Source organism: Bos javanicus, chromosome 15, assembly GCF_032452875.1.
Source record: "Bos javanicus breed banteng chromosome 15, ARS-OSU_banteng_1.0, whole genome shotgun sequence".
NCBI classification, from domain to species: Eukaryota; Metazoa; Chordata; class Mammalia; order Artiodactyla; family Bovidae; genus Bos; species Bos javanicus.
The window spans coordinates 9,365,939-9,390,212 of NC_083882.1; the positions used below are offsets into that span (position 1 = coordinate 9,365,939).

General features: G+C 38.8%; 1 protein-coding gene across 1 annotated transcript in view; it reads right to left on the reverse strand.

The window, feature by feature from the left end:
• CNTN5 (contactin 5) overlaps positions 1-24,274 on the reverse strand; it is a 1,653,888-nt gene that overhangs the window by 617,259 nt on the left and 1,012,355 nt on the right. The gene's annotated exons all lie outside the window — the stretch shown is intronic.

Below are 24,274 nucleotides of genomic sequence, written 5' to 3' on the forward strand. Positions count from 1 at the left end.
AGGCAAGAGTACTAGAGTGGGTTGCCATTGCCTTCTACTAGATCTCAAAGCACTTTAAATACCTCTCATAGAAGCCTTTAAGACTTTACGAAGCATCAAACAACAATTACTATAAAGGTAACATTTTCTGTCTGAGAAAGTATCAGAACATTTCAATCTTTAAAACTACAGCTGATAATTTTCTTAGACATCTTATAATCAGTAAAAATTATCTTTAATATCTTTAATAGATAACATATTTGGCATTTGATTCAGTAAAAATTAAACTTCTCTTGAATTTTGAAAAACATCATGTTTTTCTGTTTATAACTGGACATTACTACTAATAAAACATACATTTATGTAAAATTGACTAAATCACTGCAAATAAAACTAATTTTAAGTTACAAACCTTCACACTTTTTAGTCAAGGATGTTTATCTTACTTTAGTATGACTTTCAAGCACCCTGATTTAATTTCAGAGAATCTAAAGTTATGGCTTGTGAAGTATTTAATGACAGCTGGTTTGATGCGAGCAACTCCTCCCTGGCTGTGGTTTCCTCTCCCCGTTATCACAGAGAGATAGGGCTTACCACCATTCTGCTTAAATTCTTCAGTTTTCTGCTGTAAAACTGTCGTCAAATAATCTATAGCCTCATCCACATGCAGCCCATGGAGGTCTAGAACATTCTGCGGCAGTAGGGAGGCATTGATTTTCTTAAATATCTCCACAGCAGCAAGGTGATTAGCTTCTTTCAACTTTTCCTCATGGAGACTACCCTGCTGGGCATAAAATGTGGCAACGTTTTTCTTCCCCATCTGATAAGTTTCTTTTGCCTTGCTGTAGCATTCCATCCTCCTCTGTTGGTGCAGGAAAGCCTCTGCCTTGTAGTCATCATTCTCTGGGTACTCAAAGTCCTGGAAAGATGGTTCACTTGGTATATCTTCAGTCTCTTTCCATTTCTTTGCCTTTTTCTCCTTAGACTTCTGTGCAGTATGAGAAGTGATATTCTCATTTTGGTGCACAAATTCTTGTGCTACCACTGTTTTTATAGGGTCTCCTTGAAGAACACAATTTAGAAATTGTACTGTGTGTTCTAATGAATAGTTGTGGTCCTTGAAAATGTCCACCAGGAAATTTTGGTTAATGGCTGCAAATATCTTAAAGAGTTGCTTCTCCTTTTGGCTTAGTGGCACAATCTTTCTCAAACATAAGCGTCTCTCTTTTCAAATCATGCTTTTCCTGTAAGGCAATTTCTTCTGACATTATTTCTCTGAGTGATACTTTTTTAGTTTGAGTGTTCCAATGATCCAGTAAGGGTAGCATTTCAGGTGCTGCTAAAGTCCTCAGTAATTTTTCGCCTGTTCTCTGAGATGATTTTTGTTCTGAATTATCAAGACCAACATGCCCAACCAGGGAAGGATCTTGCGTTAACTTGACATAAGCTACCTCTTCTTGTCTTTGTTGCTCCATTACAGATTCTTTCCATTTCTCATGAATCACTTTAGCCAGATTCAGATCTATATGAATCACACAATCCTCAACTGTTAGGGACCCTGAGTCAATACCAACAGGGCCAAATAATTCATTGAGCTGAAAAGCCAGTTCAGGGGGCAATGCCAATTCAAGACAGTCTATGGTCAGAGATTTGGTTGTCACTGGAGTGGGATTCAGTGTCTCAGCTTTATCTTCTCCAGTAACTCCAGCTGACAAAGCACTCCCTGCCATTAGAATTGTCTCCATTTCCTGCTCCTCTTCAATCATAAATTCTTCTGTGTTTGGAAATTTCACATAGTCTTCTGGAAGATTTTCATTTTTATTTTATATGCATAGTTATATGCATACCTAGTCTCAAAAGCATTCTGAAATGTGAAATCAGGAAAAAGTAAAGCTTTTTCTTTTTTTACTAATCATAAATTTGATTACATGATAACCTTAGATTAATATTTTCAACATTGGCACAAAAGACGTTTGGGGATATTCTTTGTTGTGAGGATTTTCTGGCCTCTACCCTCAAGATTCCAGCAGCACACCTCCCCAAAATGCAAGAATAAAAAATGTCTGCAGACCTCATTAGATGTCTCATGGGGTCAAAATAACCCTTGTTTAAAGCCACTGTCTTGGAAAATATGAAGAGCAAAGATTTTAGGAAGAACATTTTTCCAATGTCTGTGTTAAACAGGTGGGGTATTTACATTCTCTGTGGATAACCACAAGAAAATATCAGGAAACAATTCAAGAATGAATAATCTCGAAAAATAAAGACTTAGCAAATTATTACTGAAAAGATGTACACCTCCATATTTAGAATAATGAGTTTAGAGTAAATCAATTTGCTTTCTTGAAAAGTACTCTACAGCCATTCACTTTTAGACAAAAATAAACATGGTATTCCAATCATCCTTCTGATACAAATTGAATACTTACAATGGCCAATACCAACAAATATTTTCTTTGAGTTCTCCTGGAAAACCTAACTGAGGTTCTTTTCCCTAATGTATTAAAAAAAAAATTACATGAGAGTAACTAAAATGTGTTATTCTATATGAAATTCTACTGTTGTTTTACTTTAAAAAAGGAAAACAAATAAGACATTTGATAAATAAATAACTAGAGGAAATTATTGTCAAAATATCATGTTGCATGTTATTGTATCATAATGATCTTCTTAAAATTTGGAAAAGCACATGAAACCTCAAAAATCTCAATTATTATTAAACTACATAATCAAATCATGAAAAGGAATACTTTATTCTGGACTTTACACATTAAAATATAATCTTGTAAATTGACATTATAAATATCTATGATATATAAGAATAAATTTTAATAAATATATTTTATAATTTTATACATTTTTTAAAATTCTTGAGCTTTAGAGTCAGACACTTGAATTCAAATTTTAAAACCATCTTGAGCCAACTACTTTTATACTTTGCTGCTTCATTTACTAATTGTAGATAATAATGTCTCCTTTCAATATTATTATGGAGATATATCAATATTTGTAAATACTTAGTATGTCACAGTTCAGTTCAGTTCAGTCACTCAGGCGTGTCCGACTCTTTGTGACCCCATGAATCACAGCACGCCAGGCCTCCCTGTCCATCACCAACTCCTGGAGTTCACCCAAACTCATGTCATCGAGTCAGTGATGCCATCCAGCCATCTTATCCTCTGTTGTCCCCTTCTCCTCCTGCCCCCAATCCCTCCCAGAATCAGGGTCTTTTCCAATGAGTCAACTCTTCGCATGAGGTGGCCAAAGTATTGGAGTTTCAGCTTCAGCATCAGTTCTTCCAATGAACACTCAGGACTGATCTCCTTTAGGATGGACTGGTTGGATCTCCTTGTAGTCCAAGGGACTCTCAAGTGTCTTCTCCAACACCACAGTTCAAAAGCATCAATTCTTTGGCGCTCAGCCTTCTTCACAGTCCAACTCTCACATCCATACATGACCACAGGAAAAACCATAGCCTTGACTAGATGGACCTTTGTTGGCAAAGTAATGTCTCTGCTTTTGAATATGCTATCTAGGTTGGTCATAACTTTCCTTCCAAGGAGTAAGCATCTTTTAATTTTATGGCTACAAGTACTCAACAAATTATAATTAATAAGAGTAATAACTAAAACTTACTTGTGTCATAATTACTATATGCCAGACATTATACTGAATAATTTATATGCAATATATCATGTAACACTCATAACAATGTGACTAGAACTAATTTCCACATTTTATTTTTTCATAGAGCAGTAATTTTTCATTTTTCTTTGTAAGAGTAGTATCCTTTATTTTTAATTAACTTTTATTGACGTATAGATGATTAACAATGCATTAAATCCAGGTTTAGAGCAAAGTTAATCAGTTTTATATATATTCACACTTTTTTAGATTCTTTCCCATATAGGACGTTAAAGAGTATTGAGTAGAGTTCGTGTGCTATACAGTATGTTTTTATTAGTTATCTATTTAATTTCCCCATTTTATAGAAGACAAAACTGAGGCTAAAATCAATTAAGCAAATTTGTATAGCAAATAAATTATGAATTTGGGGCATAAATTCAGGGTTGTTGGAATACAGAACCTGATTATCACTATCACTATTGTTACTACCACTATTACTATTATTTATAATAGCTATTATTATTATATTTAAATAGCATTCACAAAGCACTCTTGTATATTTCTATTTAGTTATCTGAGCTGAGTTTCATAATTATTTGTAATTCAAAGTTGAAAACACTGAGCTTCTGAGAGAAGACTTCTTCAAAATTAGCACATTGTGAATGGTTGATTTAATTAATGTTCTTTGATTCCAAATCTTAGACTCTGAAAACTGTCAAAACAAGACAAGGGAAATAAAGGCTTTCCAGACTGGGGTCTATTATGAGAGCCCATACTCTGTTAGAAACATCTGTTCATTGTCACTTCTGAAAGCATTTTAGTGACTCAGTGAGCGCTCTCTCTCCCTCTCTCTTTCTGCTGTTCCTCTTTCTCTTGTTTTTCTCTTAGAAATTAAGTTCATCGTAAAGGGTGGAAAAGCCTGTATCTATGGTGAGTTTCCCTGTCCCTAGCAAAAGGGTGATCAAAGATGCTTCTATTTCTGAAGGAATTAGCTTTTAAAGTTCCATACCAACAAGGTATAATTATAAGTAAACTCAGACAAACTATTTTGAGGGCTTCCCTGGTGACTCAGTGGTAAAGAATCCTCCTGCAATGTAGGAGTGGACAGCGGAATCTGGTGGGCTTTTCTCCACATCCTCTCCAGCGTTTGTTGCTTGTAGATTTTTTGATGATAGTCATTCTGACAGGTGTGAGATGGTAGTTCCTTGGCTTTGATTTGAACTTCTCTAATATAATTAACAATTTAGAGATTTTTTTTTTCATGTGTCTGTTAGCCATCTGAATGTCTTCTTTGGAAAAAATGTCTATTCGGGTCTCCTTTTTATAGCCCAGAATTTCACTTGGTAAACGAAGGATAGTACACCCACAAGGCATTTTGGCCGGCTGACCCTGAAGGAGAGGCTTCAACCTGTCTTGACTCCCTCCTTTTACACTTTTTGTCTCCTCCCCCTGAGCCTGCCCTATGCAGATTAGGGCTAGCACACATCATCAGTCAGGAAGGGGGTGTGTTTTCTTCACCTGAGGTTCCCACTCCAGGTCAGAGGATTTTCCCTTTGTCCCCTTTTCATGGGCTTTTCCCCTTTCTTTGTCTTTTAGCTGCCACCAGTTTGGACTCCTTTTTCTATTATAATTACCTAACATTCTCCCCTTAAGAGATGGGAGGCCCAATTCAATAGGAATAGGGGCATTGAGGTCTCACTGCCTACTTCCTGCTGAGCTGAGACATTGAAGGGCATGGGGCCTTGGTCTCTTGCTAGTCTCAAGCCTCAGAGTCCTTATAGACCTGTCTGTCTAAGGGTGAGTGAGTTTCCTTGGCTAAGGCAAACCAAGAGAGAAAGAACATAGCCCAGAGTTAACTCAAGAGTTATCCCAAGAAAGCTTATCCCCAAAAACTTAATTTTGGGGGTATTCATTAGAACGGTGCTTATTGATAGTTCTGAATAGGCATTGGAGAGCTCCCAGGAAGTCACAGGTATATTGAGTGTCCTCTTCTGTTTTCTTCCATGTGAACTGGAGTTCAGCCTTTGTGCACCCGTCTTTCCAGACCTTAATTAAGATTTGAATCCCTGGGGCATATAGTGGTGGCCCTTCAGAATCTTTTGGGTCCTGGTTGACATCTCATAAACATATTTTTTTTCTTGGAATTGCCCAATAACCATGGTGTAAGACCATGGCATAAGACCAGAGGGTCTGAGTCTCTGGATCCAGGAAGAGGTCATTGACATAAAAAAAAAAAAAAAAAAAAAGGTCTCCCATATAGTGTCTCAGAAGGGCTAAGATCAATCTGTTCCTTAGGGGCAACATGGGTGCAGAGGGGAGCTATTGGTAAAGCCTCCTTTAATCTGAGAAAGGTCTCCTGAATTATCCTTTTTATCACTTATTTTAAGAATTGGTTGGCTCTCTCTACTTTTCCTGAAGACTGAGACCTCCGGGCACAATGGAGGTAATAGGTAATGCCCAATGCCTTAGAGGGGCTTTCCCAGGGGTTTGAGGGTAGAGCGTCTGCCTGCCATGTGGGATCCCTGTGTTTGAGTCCCAGGTTGGGAAGATCCCCTGGAGAAGGAAACAGCAAGCCACTCCAGTGGAAAATTCCATGGACAGAGGAGCCTGCTAAGCTACCGTCCATGGAATTGCAGAGTCACACACAACTGAGCAACTTCACTTCACAATGCCTTAGAGAGCCCTTGAGTGGTTTTAAAAGTAAATGATGTTCTATTGTCTTTTTGTAGTGACCTAGGCAGGCCAAATCTTGGAATAATTTCATGGAGCTGCTTTTTCACCATCTCCTCAGGCTTCTCAGTCTCAGTGGGAAAGCCTTCAATCCATCCTGTAAAGGTATCTATCATGACTATTATGTACTGATATCCTTGAGAAACTGGCATCTGGGTAAAGTCCATCTTCCAGTCCTTTCCTGGGTAGGTCCCATGCCATTGGATCGGCTGGGCTAGCTGTTGTCTTTGAGTTATTTGGGGGTTATTTAATTGGCAATTGAGACACAGGGAGACCACTTGACTTATAGTCGTTCAGATGCCTGCTCATCTGAAGAACCTTTCTAGTAATGTTTGGAGGGCCTTGTCCCCTATATGAGTAGTGGCCTATGAGGAGTTAACCAACTCTCATTGGAGGTTCCTCAGCAGAAAGAGGAGCCCCTCTTTTTGGAAACCCCTCACATGATCTTGTTGAAAGCCCTCACTCTTAGCTTTAAGACTCTGCCCTTCAGTATATGAAGGAGTTCCTGGCAAATTAGTCTGCAGCACTAAGGTGGAAACCCCTATTAGGTCACTGTTTTGTAATGCTGTTCTCTTAGCTGCCACTGCCTGGTTCCCTTGAGCCACCTCTGTACTCCATTTTCCAGTCTCCTCTACAGTGGGAGACTGCAACCTCAGCAGGCAGGTGGACTGCCTCCAAAAGCCTAAGGATTTGATCACCATACTTTATTGGGGACCCTCGGGTGGTCAAGTGGCCTCTTTATTTCCAAATAGCAGCATATGCATGTAGCACCTGAAAGCCACACTTGGAGTCAGTGTAAATGGCCACTCTTTTTCCTTTTCCCAGCTCTAAAGCTTGAGTCAGAGCTATGAGCTCAGCCAATTGGACTGAAGTACCTGGAGCTAAAGGTTTAGTCTCTGTGGTCTCAAAATCGGAGACTACTTCAGATCCTGCCTCCTTTTTCTAAGACAAAGTTGTTTCAATTGGTGTACCCGATTTCCTCAGGATTGGTCAGAGGGTCTTCTGACAATCCCTCTCGGGGTTTTGTCCAATGGTCCAAAGTTTCTAGGCAAGAGTGAAAGGGGAGAGAGTTCTCAGGGGTAGGCATGAGGGTAGCTGGGTTAAGAACCTCAAAAAAGGAAATAGTCCTGGATTTTCCATCAGCATTATCTGGTAATGCATGAGGATTATTTGATTGGACATCCATAAATGGCCACTCCCACTTAGGAGTTTTTTCACTTGGTGGCTGGTAAAAAATACATAAATAAATAAATATAGCAAGAGAGTTTTAAAGCATCTTCTATTAGGGCTGCAAGCTTTCAAAAGCAGGGAGGCCAGCCTCAGGAGGTTGGGTTGAGCCTCTTCAATAAGTGAGTTACTGACTGGGGCTCAGGTCCCAACTTTTGCGTTAACACTCTCAAGGCTATTCCTTCTTTTTCATGAATGTATACTCGGAATGCTTTTTCTGGGTCTGCAACCTCAAGGTGGGTGCTTGGGTTAAGGCTTGTTTTAGTGTTGCCTCTGCCTCCTTTTGCGGAGAAGGTAATGACACCCCACTCCAGTACTCTTGCCTGGAAAATCCCAGGGGCGGATAAGCCTGGTAGGCTGCAGTCCATGGGGTCGCTAGGAGTCGGACACAACTGAGCGACTTCCCTTTCACTTTTCACTTTCATGCACTGGAGAAGGAAATGGCAACCCAATCCAGTGTTTTTGTCTGGAGAATCCCAGGGACGGGGGAGCCTGGTGGGCTGCTGTCTATGGGGTCGCACAGAGTCGGACGTGACTGAAGTGACTTAGCAACAGCAGCTGCCTCCTTTTGAGGTCCCCACGTCAATGGAATTGGTGAGTATATCTCTTCTCAGTAAAGGATTTGGACACTCAGGGATCATCAGAAACTGATGGGAAAATATCTGTACATCCCAGCAACAAAGAAGTAATTGGGTGAATCTTTTTGTAATTGTTTTCCTGTAGCACCCAAAATTGTACATGTTGGGGGGAGATGACTCCAGAGTAGGAGGTCAGGAGAGAGTAGGTAGCCCCAGTGTCAACCAAGAAATTTTTGGACCTACCTGCCACATCCAGTTGCACCTTTGGCTCCAGCCCCATGGTGGTTAATTGTTACAAGTGGACTGGCTGGAGTGGGCCACTTCAGTCCTGTTAAACCATTGTGAAGGAAGGCTTGGCACTTGGCCTTGAGACTCTTGGGTCCCGAGGGCAGAGTGCCACCCAATATCCCAGTTGATGGCATATGTAGCAAGCTGTTTTAGGAGGCTTGCCATGGTATGGACACTTTCTGGCCCAATGTCCCACCTATCTACAGATTAGCCATTTGTCTCATGCCTTGTCCTTGAAGTTTGCCACAGGGCTCCCCTAGAGGGTGGCCAGCATCTGGGCATGCCTTGACTCTTTCCTTCTCTCCCTTTCCTGGGGCTTGGCCTTTCTCTCCTGTTATCTGGTATCAAAGGTATTGGTGGCTGCCTGGACCATTTCATCTAAAGAGGAAGCAGAGTCCTGATGCTATAGCTGTTGTAACTTCATCCTTATGTATGATGCAAATTGGGACAGGAATTTGTCCTTTAAAATCACCTGTCCATTGTAAGAGTCTAAATCTAGATTGGAAAACTTTAGTAGGGCCTCTTTTAGCCTTTCCATAAAGGCAGTGAGATTCTCATTGGGTTCCTGAGTTATTGCTGAGACCCAGGCACAGCACCACAGCACCATAACTAATAGGCTTCCTTCTGTTTCCATGGGTGGACTTCCTTAGGGTGAGTCTTCTGAAGCTTATCCTAGCCAGTACTGTTGCAATCTGAGAGCTGGGCATCCCTGGGTCAGGGCGTAGATACCCAGGGATTTGGAGGCAGGTCAACCTCCTGGAGATTGAATCTTCAGGCAAGTCGAGACTGGGCAGCCTCCTGGGAATTGGGTCCCTGGGTGGCTTGAGGCAGGTTGAACCACTCTAGGTAATAACAGAATTAGTGATAAAGGAGTGGGTAGATGTTCAATACAGTGGAATGGAGATTTGATCCGGAGGTATATTCACAGCTTTAGGAGAAGAGTAGGAAGAGTTTGGGCCCAAATGGCCCGCAGGCTAACTCCCAAAGTGGCAAACATTGTCCCTGGAAGTCCAATTGCCCTCAAAGGGATTCCACCAACAGGAGGACTTTTAGCAGGCATTGTGTGTCTGCTGCCCACCCTAGCAGGTGCACTAAGAAGTGCTGTTGTTGCACATGTCTTAGGAAACATGGGAGATGAAGACCTGAATCTCTTGAGGGTACTAAACAGTTTTTCCCTCCCAAAGGCCAGCCATTTTCTGATTGTCCCACCAGAAAGTTGCAGAGGCAACACTGTGGGCCCAAACAAGGCTCATGCAAAGAGCACAACTTCTGGAAATAGAAAAGCTAATAACCCTCCCAATACTTTGCAGAGAGTGGCATAGATGAAGGGAAGAGCTGGAGGACAAGAGGAGAAGGCAGTGAGAAAAATGTGCTGAGGAATCTCCTTACTATTATTATCCCCTTATTATTCCTGAGGAATAACCTTCCAGGAAAGTGGCTAAACGCTTGTCATGTGCCCACACAGCTTTCATTCCCCTGATCTTCGGCACAAGGGGGACTAAGGACAAAAGAACCCTCATCCACTGGGCAATGGCTTCTGGGTACAATGGATGGTGGAACCTTCAGGACATGCCAGGGAGTAGCTCCTGACAGAATCCCTCGATTACATCCACAGCCACTTGCCTGTTCACAGCGGGTATGAGCAGACACAAAGGAGAGATTGTAAAAGGAAGTAAGATTTTGTTAGCCATATGTGCCTTCCAGCCAGAGGCGAGGACCTCCTACCTTAACCAGAGGTCTTCTGGAATCTGAGACTGTGCTACATGAGCTTTCTGCCACCTTAGTTTTTGCTGTGCCAGGTTCCACCGCAATCAATCCCTTCACTTCTGCCGCGCTGGGTTTCTGTTGCGCTCAGCTTTCACTGAGTGAACTTTCACCATATTGGGCTTCAGCTCTGATGGGCTTCCGGCTCACTGGATCCAGCTGAGGTGGCTACAGTCAGGCTACATCTGGGTCATGGCACCAGATATGTCGGGAGAGGGTGTAGTATCCTCAGTCCAGTCTCACCACAAGGAAGAGTTGAAAAGGCAAACCAGTGTTACACCTTGGTTGCAACTCAGAATTTTATTTGGTAAACAAAGGATAGTACACCCTCAAGGCATGAGGGTGGGCCAACACTGAAGGAGAGGCCTATACAGGTCTTCTTCCCACTTTTTAATTACATTGGCTTTTTTTTTATACTGATTTGTATGAACTGCTTACATATGTTGGATATGAATCCCTTACTGGTTATGCTATTTGCATATATTTTCTCCTATTCAGTAGGTTGTCTTTTTGTTTTGTCAAAAGATTTCCTTTATTGTGCAAAATCTTTTAGGTTAAATCAGGCCCCATTTGTTTCTTAAATTAGGTCTTACTTGTTTCTTTTTGCTTTTATTTGTTTTGCCTTAGGAGACAGATCCAAAATATATTACTAAGACTTATGTCAACAAGTGTTCTGCCTATGTTATCTTCTGGAAGTTTTAAGGTTTCAGGTCCTGCATTTAGGTCTTCAATCTATTTTGAGTTTATTTTTTGTATATGGTGTGAGGAAATGCTCTAGTCTCATTGTTTCACATGTAGCTGTCACTTTCCAAACACCTTTTATTTAAGAGAATATCTTTCCTGCATTGTGTATTCTTGCCTCTTTCTTCATAGATTATAGGTTATAGGTGCATGGGTTTATTTCTGGGCTCTCTGTTTTGTTCCATTGATGTATGTGTCTGTTTTATGTGCCAGCACCATGCTTTTTTGACTACTCTTGCATTGTAATACAGTCTGAAGTATGGGGTCATGAAACTTCCAGCTTTTTGCTTTTTTCTCAAGATTGTTTTGTCAAATAAGAATCTTTTGTAGTTCCATGTAAATTTTAAGATTTTTTCTAGCTCTATGAAAAATGTCATTGGTATCTTATTAGGACTATCATTGTATATGGAGATGTTTTCAACTGCATGGCTATTTTAACAATATCAATTATTCTAATCAAAGAGGTAGAGATATATTTCCATTCATTTGTATAATATTCAACTTCTTTTATTGATGTTTTCTAATTGTCATAAAATAGATTTTTCACCTCCTTGGTTACATTTATTCCCAGATGTTTTATGTATTCATTTATTGATGTGATTCTAAACAGGATTAATTTTTACTTTTTATTTCTGATAGTTCATTATTAACATACAGAAAAGCAAGATTTATGTATTTTAATCTTGTATCCTGCAACTTTACTAAATTCATTTATTAGTTGTAGGTTTTTTTGGTGGAGACTGTAGGGTCTTCTGTATGAAATACTATATCATCTGTAAATAATGACTGTTTTACCTCTCCCTGCCCCATATTTGGATGCATTTTACTTCTTTTCCTTATCTCATTGCTGTGGCTAGGGCTTCCAATACTATGTTACATAGAAGTGGCAACAGTGAGCATCCTTGATTTAGACAAAAACTTTCAATGTTTAACCATGAAATATAATGTTAGCTGTAGGTTTGTCATAAATGACCTTTATTATGTTGATATATGTTCCCAGTATACCCAGTTTTATGTCAGTTTTAATCATGAATGGAGGTTGTAGACTTTTAATTTTTTTCTGCTTCTATTGAGCTAATTATTTAATTTTAATCCTTCATTTTGTTAATGTGTTGTATCATGTTTGATTTGCAAATGTTGAGTCATCCTTGTGTCCCTGGAATACATATGACTTAATCCATAGCTTATGATCCTTTTGTATATTTTTGGATTCAGTTTGCTGATATTTTGTTGGGCATTTTTATATGTATGTTCATCAAAGATATTGGCTTATATTTTTCTTTTTTTTAATTATTGTCTGGTCTTGGTATCATGATAGATGCAGCCTCATAGGATGAAATTTGGAGTGTTCCATTTTCTTCCATCTTGGAAACAGATTGAGAAAGACAGGTTTAGTTCTGTATATGTTTAGTAGAGTTCCCATGTAAAACCATCCAATCCTGTAGGTTTGTTTGCTGTCTTTTTTTTAAATTACATTCACAAATTTATTTTCAGTACTAGTGATCAGTCTATTCAAGAAGTCTGTTTTTTCTTGATTCTATCTTGGTGGTTTGTATCTTTCTAAAAATTTGTTCATTTCCTCTAAGTTGTCCAGTTGGTTGACATATAACTATTCACAATATTCTTGTGACTTTTTTTTCTTTTGTAGCTCTGTGATATCAGTTGTTATTATCACCCCTCTTTCATTTCTTATGTTGTTTACTTGGATCAGAAATCTCTTCAGTTGCTATTACTTTATAAAATTTATTTTTATTTTTTATGTTTTATTTGGATGATTTTATTATTTTATCTTCCAGATAACTTATTCTTCTCTGTCACTTAGTCTGCAACTCATCCCTTCTAGTATTTTTTGTGATTTGTCTATTGAATTATTTATTTTTGATTGGGTCTTTTTTATATTTTCTAGTTCCTTATTAAAATGTTCAATCATGGTCATGAAGTCGCTCAGGCATGTCCGACTCTTTGTGACCCCATGGACTGTAGCCCACCAGGCTCCTCCATCCATGGAATTTTCTAGGCAAGAGTACTGGAGTAGGTTGCCATTTTCTAATTCAGTTAACATTTTTAGTAACAATATTTTGAATTCTTATTTATCTTTATTTATCTTATCAATCTTATTGATAACTTATTTCTGTTTATTTGTTTTTCAGGAGTATTCTCTTTTTCTTTCCATTAAGAATAGTTCCTCTGACTTTTTATTTTACTTAATATTCTCTGGCTCCATGAATTTAAATGAAACAATTGCCTATCACAATCTTACAGTGATATGTTTTTATGTGAGAACCTCCCTATGCAAACTGGGTGTATCTAATGCCTTTGGTAAGAGTGCTGATGTGAAGTAGATGCCAGTCACATCTTTCCTCAGGGTGTGCTGGTAGGTATCACCTTGGTAGGAATGGGACTGGATATGGAGGAGCTAAAGCTGGCACTGAGTATGAGGTAGGATTTCCTCATACCTCAGTGTCAAGCATAGGATATGACTCCAAGTTGCTGGAACAAAAGCCCTGAGGACTGGGTTCAAAGTGGCTCTATTCTCTTTAAGTGTATATTTTTTTCTCTCCCCAAACCAGGTTCTTTGCCCCAGAAGAAGGGGGAAGCTGAAGCAAGTGAGACTCAAGTGCAAGCAGAGCTTCAAGTGCTGCCTGTGTAGTCGGTTGCGGCTCTGATCAGGGGCAGCCTTGGGTGTGAGCTCCATTTGTTTCTCACAGCTGATCACTGTCCCCTCCTCTGCTGCCTTCATTACCGTCTCACTGTTGTGGAGTCATTTCACAGGAGTGGCAGGACCCGCATGGACTCTAAGCACATGATGGGGGATTAGCTTTGGTGGAGCAGTCACTGTCAGGATCTAGGAAGCTTTGGGGACATGGCTTGAGGAATGCCTTCTAGGTTTGGACCACCCTCCCTGGGCTATGCCCCAGGACTAGGTAGCTTCTGCATCCCCTCGTGGTGCCCTTCCTCCAGGCTGACCTGCTCCAGATCCAGAGCTGTGCTGTGCCATGGAGAGAGTGAGGTCAGAGCATTTACTTGACTTGGACTGTGGCATGTACCATACAGTGGCTGGCTGTGGGAAACCTGCAGCCACAACAGCAGATCTCTCTCTGCCCTCTGCCTTGGGGCTATTTAGCATGTATATACCCCTCATAACGGAGAAGGCAATGGCACCCCACTCCAGTACCTTTGCCTGGAAAATCCCATGGACAGAGGAGCCTGGTAGGCTGCAGTCCATGGGATTGCTAGGAGTCGGACACGACTGAGCGACTTTGCTTTCACTTTTCACTTTCATGCATTGGAGAAGGAAATGGCAACCCACTCCAGTGTTCTTGCCTGGAGAATCCCAGGGACGGGGGAGCCTGGTGGGCTGCCGTTTATAGGGTCCCACAGAGTCGGACATGACTGAAGTGTCTTAGCAGCAGCAGCAGCAGCAGGAGCAGACCCCTCATAAGTGTACTGCAAGCTTTTCCAGACCTTCTATCTGATCCAAACATATTCCATCCAGCCAAGGAGGCTTGTCTACTCTGTGTGGAACTCCAACAATGGGACACCCTGTCTGTGGCTTCAGTCACTCACTCCCCAGGGCAGGTATCTACTCCTAAAATCTTCTTTGTTCTCTGAGTTCCTTTCCTGTGGGCACAGTTTTTGACTCAATTGCTTTTCTTCCCTTCCTACTCAATTGCATGTGTATCTTCTTAAATTCTTACTTGTACAGGAGTCTTGCCAGTTTCCAGTTCATTTTCAGTGAAGATTGTTCCACATATAGATCTATTCCTTTATGTGTATCTGTTGGAGAAGTTGAGCTACATGTATTCTTACTCCACCATCTTTTCTTCTCTCCTAAGACTTCATTTTTCTGGAAGATTTCTTCATTTGTTTCATCCTCTTCATACCATTTAGGAATACATTGGCTTTTTTTTAAATGTCTGCTTCATCATCTCTGTAAGAAGTTTTTTTATAAAGTATGTTTAAAATTTTTGATGTAGGTCATTTTTAAAGACTTTATCGAATTTGTTGCAATATTGCTGCCATTGTTTTTTTATGTTTTGGTATTTTTGCCACGAGTTATGTGGGATCTCAACTCCCTAACCAGGAATCAATCTCATGCCCCCTGCACTGGAAGGCAATTTCTTAACCACTGGACCACTGCAGAAACCCCCCGTAACAAGTTTGTATTTTTATCATTTTCCTATTTCTTTGACTTTCCAAATTTGTTTGCTATGCTCCTATCTTTTCAGTTGCTTCTATATTACCAATAATGATGCTTTCAATTCTTTAATGGTTTTATTTGTCCTTTTCATTTGTTTCCTGCACTCTAAGAATTGCTTCTTATAAGTTTCTGTTATCTTGTCATATGTACTTTGACTCTACTTATGTGTTCTTTAAACTGTTCATACAATGTCAGTTGCTTCCTTGGAGGAAGACAGTTGTTGAAAAAGTTGAAAAGAGATTTTGTTCAGGTTATGGAGGAGTCCACATATGACAAACTGAAATCTCTGGCCTGGTCAACAACCAAAAAGAAACTGAGTTCTATTAACAACTACATGAGTGTGGTTTGAAGTGGAACTTCATCGGTCAATCCTTCAAAGGTGAATGCAGCTGCAATCAACAGCTTGACTGACATCTAATCTTATGAGAGAGCTTAAGCCAGAACTACCCACCTGAACTATAGCTAGATTCCAGACCCACAGTCTCTGTGAGAAAATGAATGATTATTGTTTCAATTTGCTAAAATTTGAGATAATTTTTACATAATAATAGATGGCAACCCACTCCAGTGTTCTTGCCTGGAGAATCCCATGGACAGAGAAGCCTGGTAGGCTGCAGTCCATGGGGTCTCACAGAGTCAGACACGACTGAAGCGACTTGGCAGCAGCAACAAGCTATTTTCATCTCTCCATATTACTGATAGAAAAATGTGTTTAAGACAAGCCATAGCTGTGAAAGCTATAAACTTCCCAGAAAAATAAAGAATAAAAATACCATTTGCAAGTAATCATACTTCAGAGAATGAAAATTCTTGATTTAAGTATTATTTAAGTATTAAGTATTATTAAGCCTCGATGGACATGAGTTTGAGTGAACTCCAGGAGTTAGTGATGGACAGGGAGGCCTGATGTGCTGCGATTCATGGGGTCGCAGAGTCGGACATGACCGAGTGAATGAACTGAAAGTTTTAGAATTAGAGGGATAATCTTTCCATTCTAATAATCCCTTGGAATTTATCCAATCATATAACTTCATCACTTTTAGTAATGTATGAAGACTTAACCAATTACTGTTTTGTTGTTGTGTGTTAGTCACTCAGTCATGTCTGACTCTATGAGACACCATGGAATGTAGCCTCCCAGGCCCTTCTGTTCATAGAATACTCTGGGCAAGAATACTGGTGTGGGTAGCCACTCCCTTTTCAGGGGATCTTTGTGACCCAGGGATCAAATCTGGGTCTCCTGCATTGCAGGCATATTCTTTTACCATCTGGGCCAATTGTTAGGATTCTCAAAAGTGAAGTGTGTCTTGAAATAAGAAACATGTTTGTGTCCTAGATGATGACATCTTTTGATTCTATTCTGTTCTAAAATACAGTTTACTTAAGATTTTACTATAATTGAATTGATTAGCACATCAATAACACTTAATTTACAGAAATTACCATTAAGATTAAAATATGAAGACTCTACTAAGAATATCTTCTGCTCCCCTGATAGAATGTTATGTAAAATAAAAATTTAAACAAAATATTTTTAACTTTAAATTTTAATTCATTAAAAACCAAATTTGTTTTAATATAATCAATAAACTGAACCATTTTAATAATAATGAATTAATAAATGAAGAACAATATTTTAAGTGTCTACTTATACTCAATGTCAAAATGATCATCTACAGTGAACTTTTATGTCACCATTAACACATAATTATGTTTGATAGATTTTGCCTATTCGTGTGTGACAGGAATTGGCTAGATGCTCATTAATCCCATTTATTCTTCCTAAGAATATTGGAATACTTATTTAACCTTTCTTATGATAGTACTGGGACTCCAATGTGACTTGTTTCTGGACTGAAATAATATATGTGGAATCCATCCATTTTTCACCTGTCAATTAGCTAAAGGTAAAGGAGCCAACTCATTGGAAAAGACCCTAATGCTGCAAAAGATTGATGGAAGGAGGAGAAGGGGATGCCAGAGGATGAGATGGTTGGATGACATCACCGAATTGATAGACATGAGTTTGAGCAAGCTCCAGGAGTTGGTGAAAGACAGGGAAGCTTGGAGTGCTACAGTCGATGGGGTCACAAAGAGTCAGACATGACTGAGCAACTGAATAAAAAGAACAAAAAAGCAGCAGGCACCAGTGCGGTCCCAATAGATATCACAGATGTAACATGGTTCCCAAACTCTCCACGTATTGAACAATCAAGTGGAATAGGATGTGACTAGAAAAGAAACATATATTGTGTCAAGTTATTTGTTATATCATCCAGAATTACCTTGTCTTGATTGATATTATATTTAAAAGCAAAATAACTTTAAAGCTTCACAGTTTGATTACGAAGTAGTGGTCACTGAAGCATATATCACTAGAGTATAGAACCTTACTTATATTCTCCTTTCCTAGTTCAGGCCTTTGAACTACTATTTAGTTAAGTATATTCCCAGGCCAACGGCCTATGAAAGGAGATATTCAATCATTCAGCCTTGTATCTAGCTGTACCAGTTTTAGTGCTCCAGTTTTTATAACTGGCTTTCTACCTAATCCTTGAGCCCCAGTCCTTCTTAACATGACCAAATTCTGAAAATGGGTTTTAACCCCATGTCTCTCTTTATAAATCCTATTTTGATAACCTTTCTAGCTGGTCCAGGGTCATTATTTAGACATTTATATTATATGTATGTTATGGTTTTTATTTTGTATTTTCACATGGTTGACTTTCATTGTACAGTCATGTAGTCAAATCTGACTCCATTTTTGAATTTGACTGATGATGACTTTCAAGCCACACCAGTCACTTTCTTCCTTTTGCCTCACCTCAGGGAAAGATGACACTCATCCCTCCCTTGACTCAAGTAAGAGAATTCATAACATGCAAACTACATAGGAACTCTCACCCCAGTCCCACACCCCAGCCACGACACAATTAGTGCCACTCATTCCCTCCCATTCCATTCTCAAGCCATTTTCAGACCAACCTATCCTGCTTTTGTCAGAAAGCTTCCTGATGTGAATAATAAATCCTTTCATACCTTTTGGTGTATGTGTAGCATTATTAGTCTTGGCATTTGAACTGATTTTGTGCTATGAATTGTTGATCTTGTCCTCTGTAGGGCAATCACAGGGCAGGTTAAGGATCAGCCCACCTAGGTAGGTGACAGTTTTTGAGGGAGGTATATATTCCTCCGAAGAGGTTTGCATCCATGGAAGTAATAGGTCATCATGACAGTTAACTACAATGTTAAGGTTTACATGTGAGAAAAGTAACTCCTGAGTTTCTCTAGATAGCTTTTTCTTAGGATTATATCATCCAAATTTGGGGGGCAAGATGGCCTTACTTTTGACTGGAAGCCAGGGGCTAGGTTTGGAAGCAATTATGTAGACTAGCATAAATTACAAATGTTTGCATTACACTTATAAATCTTCCTCTTTCTCCTTTTCTCTTTTGTTATTCCCAGGTTGTAGTAACACTCCATCCTTTCAGGTCTCATCATGTCCAAAAAGCAGTATAGAATTTATGGAAAAAGTGCTGCGCATCCATCTTTAGGCTGCTGCTGCTGCTGCTGCTAAGTGACTTCAGTCGTGTCCGACTCGGTGTGACCCCATAGATGGCAGCCCACCAGGCTCCCCTGTCCCTGGGAGTCTCCAGGCAAGAACACTGGAGTAGGTTGCCATTTCCTTCTCCAATGCATGAAAGTGAAAAGTCAAAGTGAAGTCACTCAGTTGTGTCTGACCCTAAGCGACCCCATGGACTACAGCCTTCCAGGCTAGTGTTTTATAATTTTCCTCTTATTATTGATAAAATAAAGGGTATTCTAACCTACCTATATATTTCTTAGTCTAATGAAAGGGAAAATATAAAATAAGTAACATTATAAAATAATATTAAATTCAATATGTAAATTCTCAAGAACAATTATAATAGAAGACATAAAGAAGTAAAGCTTGCTTTCATTGATAAAACCCCTTGAATGTAGCAGCTACAAATGTAAACTGATCTAAGTGTAATTTAATCACATGTTACCAGTGTTATTGGTGTTAGGTGGTGTGATTTTCTAAATGGTCAACAAATTCTGTTATTATTGACAAAACTAAATATAATCTTGCTGTAATTTACATATTTTTCACTGACACATCCATTATATATCAAAATACCTTGTGTATAATATAATACAGAGAGATTCTTGCTACAGAAAATTTTAGAGAATTTTCACTCCACTTAAAAGTCCTATACTTTATAATTATATGTCATTTAGCACTCCCAGTCTCAATTCTCTGAAGTAGCATACTTGAATCAAAACTAAGACAATCAAAACTACTCCACAAATTTTAAAAACACCTCTAAAGTAGAAGTATCACCACTTCTTAGAATCAAATTAGAACAATAAACCAGATCCTAAAGTTAGCATGGTATTGACAGTAGTCTTTAGACAGAGATGCCTAAATAGGAGGATGAAGCTTTACTGTGAAATGTGACCCTGATGTCCACATGCCCTTCTCTTAGTGAAGCTTCTTGAAGTACTGGTATATCATTTTGTTTATGGAGACATTGGTTTACCTTGTAGAGTCATGTCAGGATCAAGCTGACGTCTCATCCACTCTAATCCTCTTTGAAATTTCTACCACTTATTGATAGACTATCCAGATACTAACTTTTTTCCTGCCAGAAAGCTTTTAAGTACCACCTTATGTGAGACTTTTATAACCAGGTTCCCTAGGGAAGCCTTGCTTCTTGGTTGGGCCATGTGTTTTCAATTATTTCCTGAGTCTTCCAAGCATTACCACTGTGGCTTCCCTGGTAGCTCAGATGGTAAAGTGTCTGCTTACAATGCGGGAGACCTGGGTTCCATCCCTGGGTTGAGAAGATTCCCTGGAGAAGGGAATGGCAACTCACTCCAGTATTCATGCCTCGAAAATCCCATGGACCAAGGAGCCTTGTGGACTACAGTCCATGGGATCACAAAGAGCTGGACACAACTGAGTGACTTCACTTCTAGATTATAAACTTGTCTTTCAGACCTATATCCTCTTTTAAACAACTACTTATGAATCCACTTTTCTCAAGTTAGTCGCACAGTTGTGTCTGACTCTTTGTGATCCCATGAACTGCAGCCCACCAGGCTCTTCTGTCCTTGGTATTCTCCAGGCAAGAGTACTGGAGTGGGTTGCCATTTCCTTCTCCAATTTTTCTCAAAGGTTAAGCCTAATGCCAGAGCCAATGTTCTCCACCTACTGTTTCTTTCTTTCCTTTTTTTTTTTTTTTTTAGATTGGTCACTCAGTGGTGTCTAATTCTTTTCTACCCCATGGACTATAGCCCACCAGGCTCCTCTGTTGATGGAATTCCCCAGGCAAAAATGTTGGAGTGGGTAGCCATTCTCTTCTCCAGCAGATCTTCCAAACCCAGGGATAAACTCAATTCTCTTGCATTACAGGCAAATTTTTTACAATCTGAGCCACCAGGGAAGCCCCCACCTACTGGTTACCTCTAATTAATGACTTTGTCTAGCTTATTTATGTAATGTGAACTAAGCATATCAGTGTTACAATCTAAGAAGAAATATCAAAATATCATGTCCAATACAATTAAAACAATTTCAATTTTAATGATCATTAATCTATTTCATGTGATAATTTCCAAAAATTTTGAAATGTTTGGTTAAAATTGCATTTTATGATGACACTCACAGTTAGAATGTGAAAAAAAAAAAAAACCTTTTCATACTATATGAGAATATAAGATAAATTCTTAAAGATAATATCCAAACCTTTCTTTAAGGTGCCTTTTAACATTTAAATTGTTTCTTTATAAAAGTTAAACAAGTGTGAACTGTCATTATAAAACTTTCAAGGATTTCTAAGAATTGAAGAACATGATTTATTAAAAAGCATTGTGATGAATGTTTCATGGGTAGTAGTATTATGTTATGCACATACTATAAATTGAGTCTAATAGATTTTTTCATCGCTTTTAATGTACCTATGAAAGAGAGGTCAGATGATTCAGAGATGCTATCACATGAGAATAATTGAAGTGAACTGATCCCATATAACATTCAGAAGATGTCAAATCACTAGCTACTTGTCAACAGATGGAAGACATTGTTTTTCCCTCCTTTTCATTTGCAATTCTAAAAAAAAACATCGTTTAGTTTTACAATTTTCAGGTAAACATTCTGTCATGGTTTAGAAATTAAATCTGAAGTCATATTTCAAATTCCTCAAGTAGATGCATCCTTAATTAAACAATATTTGTTAGTCTCTTACTAAGCTTGCCCTGCTCTAAGTTCTGAAAGAGAAAAAAGAGGAGTATACAAGATGGCCTTTCTCAAGTGACATGTAATTAAGTTGGAAAGAAAAGCATAGTAACAGAAAATAATAAAAATAACACAAAAATTAAGAATACAATAAAACAATAAAATCAAAGTCTCAAAGAATAGTCATGAAATCATAAGGCTTATATACACTATCTTACGTAAAATAGTTAGTGGGAAGCTGCTGTATAAAGCAGAGCTCAACTCTGCACTAGGGCTGGATGGAGTGGAGTGGGAGGGAGAATCAAGAGGGAGGGGATGTATGTATACTTATGGCTGATTTGAAAGCAACACCACATTGTAATGTAAATTATCCTTCAACTAAAAAAAAGAAAAAAAAAGATAGTCTTAAACTGAGAGAAAATGGAGTGATCTGATTTACTGAGGAGTATATCATCCAAGTGAAATACCCTTTTCCTTGCCCAGAAGGAGTTATTATTCTCATAAAAGATCATTTAAATATTTTATTTGATCTCCAAGACAATATACCAGCAAAGTGTATTTTGAGGAAACAACAGGAAATTGTCAACACAGAGATCACTTTGAGTCATGATGCCATTGCCCATGTTCCAAACCTAATCTGGAAACAAGTCACATCAACAGTGAAATTCAGCCAAAGGTACTGAGGATATGAGGCAACAAATTTGGTAGGTTTCAGGAATCTCCAAGATGTCAGAAGCCAATGGTAGCAACTCCAAAAACTGGATAGACTCAGAGGGGTACATAAATTGTAGGTTGTCCTTATCATTGAGGGAATTAAAAAGATCCAAAATTATATACTTAAATGTAACAAAATAATAACAATAATAATTTGCTTCAACTAAAGAGGACAGAGAAAAAGCTGACTTAAAACTCAACGTTCAAAAAACTAACATAATGGCATTCAGTCCCATCACTTCATGGCAAATAGAAGGGGAAAAAAATGGAAGCAGTGACAGATTTTATTTTCTTGGACTTCAAAATCACTGTGAACGGTGATGCAGCCATGAAATACAAGGGCACTTGTTCTTTGGAAAGAAAGCTATGACAAACCTAGACAGTGTATTAAAAAGCAGAGCCAACACAGTCCTATGTAGTCAAAGTTATGCTTTTGGAAGTAATCATGTATGAATGTGAGAGCTGGGCCATAAAGAAGGCTGAGCACCGAAGGATTGATGCTTTTGAATTGTGGTGCTAGAGAAGATTCTTGAGAGTCCCTTAGACCACAGGTATTAATCCTAAAGGCAATTGACCTGGAATATTCATTGGAAGGATTGATGCTGAAGCTGAAGCTCCAATATTTTGGCCACCTGATGCAAAGAGCTGATTCATTGATAAAGACCCTGATGCTGGGAAAGATTGAAGGCAAAAGGAGAAGGGGGTGACAGAGTATGAGAGTACTGGATAACATCACCGACTCAACGGACACGAGTTTGAGCAAACTTTGGGAAATAGTAAAGGACAGGGAAGCTAGGTGTGCTGTAGTCCATGGAGTCACAAAAAGTGGAACACAACTTAGTGACTAAACAGTGACAACTTTTAAGATCCACAATTTTTTTTCCCATGAGGTTACATTTGTATTCTCTGAATCCCATAAATGGGCTTCACCAGTAAAAACCTAAACATTGTAGTCAGAATCACTCCTAATACAGACTATCCTTCTGCCAGCAAGAAAATATCTTATCTATCAGATCACATATAGAAGAATAAAATGCACCCTACACTTAGTTATGTTTACTCCCACTAAAACCACAACAATAACAAAAAAGAGATGAAATCAAAGACCAATTTACTGGTTGTTCTTTTATAATGGCAGTAACAGGTATAATATCCACCGTGATTAATAGTCCTTGTCTACATTGGAAAATCCAAGACAAGAACATGTTTTGCAGATATTGAGGTGCTGATTCATAAAGGCTTTTGATTAACCTATACTACCATAAGCATTTCTAATTTAAACAGTCAATTTTTAAAATCAATTAAATGATATTCCTTGCATTCAAACAACTACTTTAGAATAACTATTTACAACTCAGTTTTTTAAAACTTGATAATGCCCTTTGGTCTATGGAACGTTTCACTGGAATAATTTGAAGTGATCACTATAATTATCCAAAATAATAGTATCAGGTTGAAACAGAAAGAACAATTAGAGGACTCCTCTGATTGCTCAGCTCAAATGAACAACATTCTCTCTTTCAGGCACTCTCAGTTTCTCTTCTCCCCTTCTTGAGTCTAGCTCAAATTTCATTTATTCCCCTGTCTCTACTTCCTCACCTCAACCAAAAGTCAGTGACTCACTGTGATATTTTTACTGTAGCCATCTTGTTTGCCTTCTCTTGCTCTGACCTGCTCCTGCTGTGGGAAATCAGCTACCACGCTGTGAGCTTCCTTATGGAAACCCCCTGAGAATGGCCTTTGGCCAACAGCTGATGAGCAGTTTTAGACACTTGCTCCAAAAACCCTGAGCAATTGAATCTTGCCAACGATTTGTGAGGTAAGTGAGCTAACAAGTGGATCTGTACCTATCTGAGCCTTGAGATGAGGCTGACGTCCTACCTTGTGAAAGGCACAGAGCCAGAGGACAAGTCAAACCACATCTGGTTTCATGATAAACAGAGACTTTGAGATAATAAACATAAAACTTTATTTTGTTGATGTCTTCACCATCCTTCTATATTTTCTACAGGGCATTCGTCTCACAATATTGTGATTTTAAGGTTTTTTTTTTTTTAATATAAGTTTCATGTATTTTATTTTCCTGTGTTACCTTGTGATTATCTCAACAGGTTAGTACTCTTTTTAGGCAGCCAATCCCAAAATCAGTCAAGATTTGTTTAC